The sequence below is a fragment of the Octodon degus genome, unplaced genomic scaffold (genome assembly GCF_000260255.1).
Source record: "Octodon degus isolate 3935 unplaced genomic scaffold, OctDeg1.0 scaffold00026, whole genome shotgun sequence".
NCBI classification, from domain to species: domain Eukaryota; kingdom Metazoa; phylum Chordata; class Mammalia; order Rodentia; family Octodontidae; genus Octodon; species Octodon degus.
The window spans coordinates 11,166,716-11,172,839 of record NW_004524602.1 but is presented as its reverse complement, the minus strand read 5'-3'; positions in this window follow the sequence as shown (position 1 = coordinate 11,172,839).

Genomic DNA, 6,124 nt, shown 5'->3' with positions numbered 1-6,124 from the left:
TCCATTTTATATATAAAGACACAGTTTAAGAGGAGAGATGGGGGAAGATGTTTGCATGCTAACACTCCTGAAAATAAGCCTGAGTTGCTATAGTACTTTCTTTCTTTTTTTTTTGCGGAACCGGGGATTGAACTCAGGCCCTTGCGCTTGCCAGGGAAGCACTTATTCCACTGAGCCATCTCCCCAGTGCTATAGTACTTTCATAGGAAACAGACTTCAGAGTAAGAAAAATTATCAGGGACAAAAAGAGCATCTCCTAAGGAGGAAGGGGTCGATTTCCCAAAAAGACGTAACAAACTTTAGTGTGGACGCACCTGACAACGGAGCCCAAGGCCAAAACTGATGGAGCTGCAAGCAGAAGTAGGGGAGTCATTTTAGGTAGAGACTTCAATGCCCTTCTATGAAAAATGGGCACATTCAGCAGGGAGAAACTCAGCAGAGACATAGGTAAACCCACCAGAACCCACCAACCAGATGGCTGTAAGTGCCACCTACAAATCACCCTCCGGCCCCCGAGTACACACTCTCAGGCCCACACAGAACATCCTCCAAGGCAGACTTGTTCTGGGCCATAAGGTGCTCTTCACCCAGTCTGAAAACAGAAATCGTGTGATGCTCTCAGATGACTTCAGAATTAGCCAGAAGTCAACTGCAGGTAGACAGCTGAAAAATCTTCAAACACTTAGTGATTAAACAGCATACCTCCAAATAACGTATGGCTTCAAGAAGATATTTCAAGAGGAATTTTTTAAAACTTAAACTAAATTAAAATGGAAATATGCCTGATCCAAATTTGTGGGATACAGAAAAAGCAGTGCTTAGAGGGAAATAGAGAATATCAAAGTCATGTCTTAGAGAAAAAGAACTAAAGAACTAAACAATTAAGTCTTCAGGAAACTACAAAAAGAAAAACTTTTTTTTTCTTCTTTTTGAGACAGAGTCTCACTATGCAGTTCAGACTGCTTTAAGCTCACTTTGTGGCCCAGGCTTGTCTCAAACTTGAAACGATCCTCCTGCCTCAGCTTCCCAAGTGCTGGGGTTATAGACATGTGCCACCACGCCTAACAAGAAAAGCAAATTTTAACTCTACATTGATTAGTACTTTCTTTTTCTTTTTCTTTCTTCCTTTTTTTTTCTCCCCAGTCCCAGGGATTGAACTCAGAATTCTGCGCTTGCCAGGCAAATGCTCATTCTACTAAGCTATCTCCCAGGCCCGATCAGTACTTTCAAACCTGTTCTATAGACTCAATCCAAAACAAGAAAAACTAGAGCAGAAAAAAAAAAAAAAAAATGAAATTGAAAACCAGAAATCAGGAGAGAGAAGCAAAACCCAGAAAGCTGATTTTCTGAAAAGGCCAATGAAAGAGGCCTTTAGCCAGGCTAGTTACAGAAAAGTTGGAGAAGAAACAGACTACTAATAACAGAAATCAAAGGGGACCTCATTGCCGATCCCATGACACCAAAAGGATGTTAAGGGAGCGCTATGAGAACCTTTTCCCCTACAGATTTGACAACCTATATGAAAGGCATCAATTCCTTGGCAGTTTTCAAAAACTCATATAAGACATGGACAGTCTGAGTTGGCCTATGTGTATTAAAGAATAATCAAAAAACAAGCCTAGAGAGGTTCACTGGTTAATTCCACAGCTGAACTGGAAGGAAGGCCTTACACAAACCACCTTCAATCTCTGCTAGGAGACACACACACAGAGACTTCTTCCTGACTCATGCTGTGAGGCCAGAATTACTCTAACCCCCGAAACAGACAAAGCCTTTATAAGAAAAGGAAACAATGGCTTGGGATCTCCCATTAATGTAGAGGCAAAAATCTTCAACAAATATCAACAAACCAAATCCAACGATGTATGCGAAGAACTATTTACCACACAGCCTAGTGGGAGTGATGTGCTGACTGTAAATACAGAGAGAGGGGCAAAGGACAGCGGGCAGCTCCGGCTCGAAGGACGAGACCTGAGTCAGGGAACTAACGCAGCCTGACCTAGCAAGAAAGGTCCCGCTGGCACTTATGCCGGATTGGGGATTGAACCCCGGTACCTGCGGCGACCTAGCTCGCTGGCCCAGATGATGACTTTAAATACAACTCCATGAACTTGCCATGGAATCACTGTCATTCAGACAGCGCGGCATTGCTGACAGGATGCTGTGGCAGAGCAGGGGAAGAGGATGGAAAGCCTAGACGCACAGCCACAGAAATCTAGTCAGCTGGTCTCTGAAAAGGGGCAAAAGCAACAGAATGGGGACCAAAAACTGGGACGAGGACACCGTGACATCTGCACAGAAAAAGTATGAATTAGACAATGATCTGAGCCCTGTCCTAAAGATTAACACAAAAACCTCACAGGGCCAATTATAAGAAAGTGAAAACTATGAAACTCCCAGAAGATAATACAAGTGACAATCTAGATGACCTTAGAGTTGACAATGATTTTTTTTTTCATGTGTGTATTTGGCACAGGATCTCACTACGCAGATCAGACTCGTGGTGATCCTCCTGTTTTCAGCCTTCCCAGTTCTGGGGTTACAGGTGTGTGTCACCATGCCCAGACTCTGTCACTGGCTCAGGGAGCCCCAGGGGCAGGATGCAGGACCAGGGATCGAACTCTGGTCCCTGTGCTTGCCAAAGCAGGCGTTTAGTCTGCTGAGCTATCTCACCGGTCCAGATGGTGACTTTTTAAATACAACACTGGGGGGGCATGAGCCATCCAGGAAATAATGGGTAAGCTGAACTTGATTAAAGTTTAAAACTTCTACAACAGAACCGTCAAGAGAACAGGAAGACAAACCACATGTTTGCAAAAGACATCTGACAAAGGACTGTTATTGAAAAAGTGCACAAAGAACTCCTGGAACTTAACAGGAAAACCGCCTGACATGCAGCGGCGCACACCTATAATCTCAGCACTCGGGAAGGTTGAGTCAAGAAAACTGCAGGCTTGAGCCCAGGTTGCGCAACTTGGCAACTTAGTACGGTCCTGTCTCAGAACAAAGGGGGGCTGGGGTGGGGATGCAGCTCTGTGACAAAACCCCGGGTCCAAGCCCCAGTGCTATAAAATGAACAAACAACCTGATCTAAAATGGAGCACACTGGGGCCGGGGAGATAAGCTCAGTAGATTAAGCACTTGCCTGGCAAACGCAAGAACCTGAGTTCAATCCCCAGTTCTGCAAAAATAAAACAAATAAAATCAAATAAAATGGAGCACAGACCTGAACAACCATGTCGTTAAAGAAATACCTGGATGGCAAATATGCACCGAAAAATAGAAAAACATGCTCAACTCTGAGTTAATAGGAAAGTGCCAATTCAAATGATGAGCTCCTGCCGCACACCTAGTGGAGTACAGGATCCAAAACACTGACCCCACCACCTGCTGGCAAGGACGGGGAGCCACGGGACCCATTTGCTGCAGGTGTGAAAATGGGCCAGCCACTCTGGAAGATGGTTTGGCAGTTTCTTACAAAACTAAACATACTTCCGCCGTACAATCCAGCAATCACACTCCTTGGCATTTACCTAAAAGAGTAGAAAATGCACATTCACCCAAAAGCACACAGACACCTCTAGCAGCTTTATTCATGGTTGTCAAAACTTGGGAGCAACAAGCTGCCAGTGCTGCCTCTGGATGGCACAGGTGGATTCTGCTCTGAAAAGAAATGAGCTATCAAGCCTTAAAAAGATACGGAGGGGTGCACTCCTGTAATCCCAGCACTCAGGAGGCTGAGGCAGGAGGATCGGTGAGAGTTCAAGGCCAGCCCGGACTATGTAGTAAGTTCAAGCCCAGCTTGAATTATATAGCTAGAACTTGTCCAAAACCAAACAAAGACAAGACAGAGGGGGACTTAAATGCGTATTGCGAAGTCAATGACACCCATAGGAAGTCTCCAAATGTACGATTACAACACAGGCTAGAAAAGGCGAAACTACGGAGCCAGGGGTTGTCAGGAGCCAGGAGAAGGAAGGAACTGGCAGAGCTGGCTTCTAAAACTGCTTTAAAGAATAAAGAAAAAGTGAAGAAGGAGAGGAGATGCAGGTGGCCTCCCCGCTATCCTTGCAGGGCGTGGTGCTGGGCGCTTCCTGGGTCCTGGGCCCCCACGCCTTGCTGACCTACAGCCCGGCCACTTTCCCTTCCACCCAGTGGAGCGGGCGCCTCTCCCACCTCCAAGGCCTCGAGCGTAGAGCGATCTCGGCACCTGCGGGATGCCCTGTCTTGGCCCCAGCCAAGCACAGGCCTCGGGGGCAGATGTCATCAGAAGTCGTGAGGTTTCCTGCAGGAAGTCCTGGGTCAGAGTCACTGCACGCTCAGGCTGGCAGGCACCAGGTGTAGGGCTTCGCTCTCCCCTCCGTATCTTCCTCACAGGGACCCTTGCTTCCCAGGGCCCAACAGTCAAGCCAGGCTTCAGGTCTGTCTGATTGGCCCCATCCTCAAAGCCACTGGCCCAGCCTGCAGCACTGTAAGAGGCAGGGCCCTACCGGCCACCAGGGTCCGAGCTGGCTCACAAGAGGTTAGGAGGGTGCACCTTCTGGAAAGATGGTGGCGCTGAAGGCTGAGGCCCTATCTCGAGCGAGCAAAATGTTGGGGTGCAGGGAGCTCCCACTGTGGGAAATGCGGGCTCTCTGTGGGTCAGAATAGATTCTGTACATAAGCGTTCACCTTTGCTAAGCCTTCACCAAAACCAGAGCCTCCTTGGATCTTTGGGCCCAAGCAACAGTCACAGCCATGTCCCCAACGACAGTTTTCTTGTCACTTGACAGTGCTGGGAGCAACTGCTAGACAGTTCAGCCCTTGGCCAATGCCCCTAGGAAAGCTTAGACCTTTCTTGCTAGACGCTTTGTAGTCATTTAATTTTGAAAATCCCTTGTTTAAATATATCCACAAGATCTTTCACACTGTTCCTCCAGACTACGGTGCCTGATTCCTCTTCCACAGACAATGGCCATCTGGTGGCACACACTGGTAATCGCCAGTCGGGGAGGCTGAGGCAGGAGGGTCACAGGTGGAGCCCAGCCTCAACAACTTAGCAGCTTTAGTGAGGTCCTATCTCAAAATAAAAAAAAAATCAAAAAAGGGTTAGGGGTATAGCTCAGCGCGAAGGCTTTGGGTCAACCTCTGGTACACACATACACACACACAGAGACACAGTGACTTGCATCTAACAAAAAAAATGTGGCTTCTGTGGGTGGCATTCATCCTCTTTGCTGTCCTTCTCAGATGAGCTGCCGTGGTAGGTCACAGCACATCCATGCAGTTCAACTGAGAGGCCACATGAGCGTCACTGGGCTCCTGTCACTGCGAGCAAAGAACTGCAGCCTCCTGTCAGCAGCCACAGCTTCGGTTAATGATGTAAATACTCCTGTGGCCCTGCTGAAGTCTTTCAGGCGTGACAGTCCTTAGCTAGAATGCCCAGAGCATTCCAGTGAGGGTGCTCCAAAAATCCTGAGCCACAGAAATCATGTGTTACGGGGACAGAACCAATGTTACTGCTTAAAGATGCTAGTGTGGGGATATTTGTTATGCAGCAGTAGATAACAAATACATTTCCTAACATAAATTTATGCTTCATCAGAGCCTAGGATAATGTGTGTGTGTGTGTGTGTGTGTGTGTGTGTGTGTGTGTATGTGTGTGTGTAGTCCAGGATACAGTCCCCATAAGAGACCTGCCACAATCACTAGCAGATTAGGAGGACAGGAGGACAGGGTCCCCCATGCTGAATGGCTACTCGAGGGCACAGAGTTACTGCGGCAAAGGGGGCAAGGATGTGAATATCCACTCAGGTCAACAGGGAGGCCACGCATGGGTGGAGGGCGCTGGCCTCTATGTCACACAATGGCCACTGTCCCATCGCCCCTCAGATGCACAAATTCAGATAAGCAAGCGTGATGGATTCCAACAGGGCAGCCCCAGAGCCTGGGGTCCCAATCCTAGGGTCCTACTGGCCGGAGCAGCGTGTGTAACACATTGCTCACCAAAGCCACGAGGCCGAGGATGGGGAGGATTGAGTGTTTGTCAACAGACTTCTACCGCTCATCCCTTGCCCCTTGTCTCGAAGGGCCTATTTGAGATTGTTAAAATGATCTGAAACTCCCCTTTTCTGGGAAATTCTAA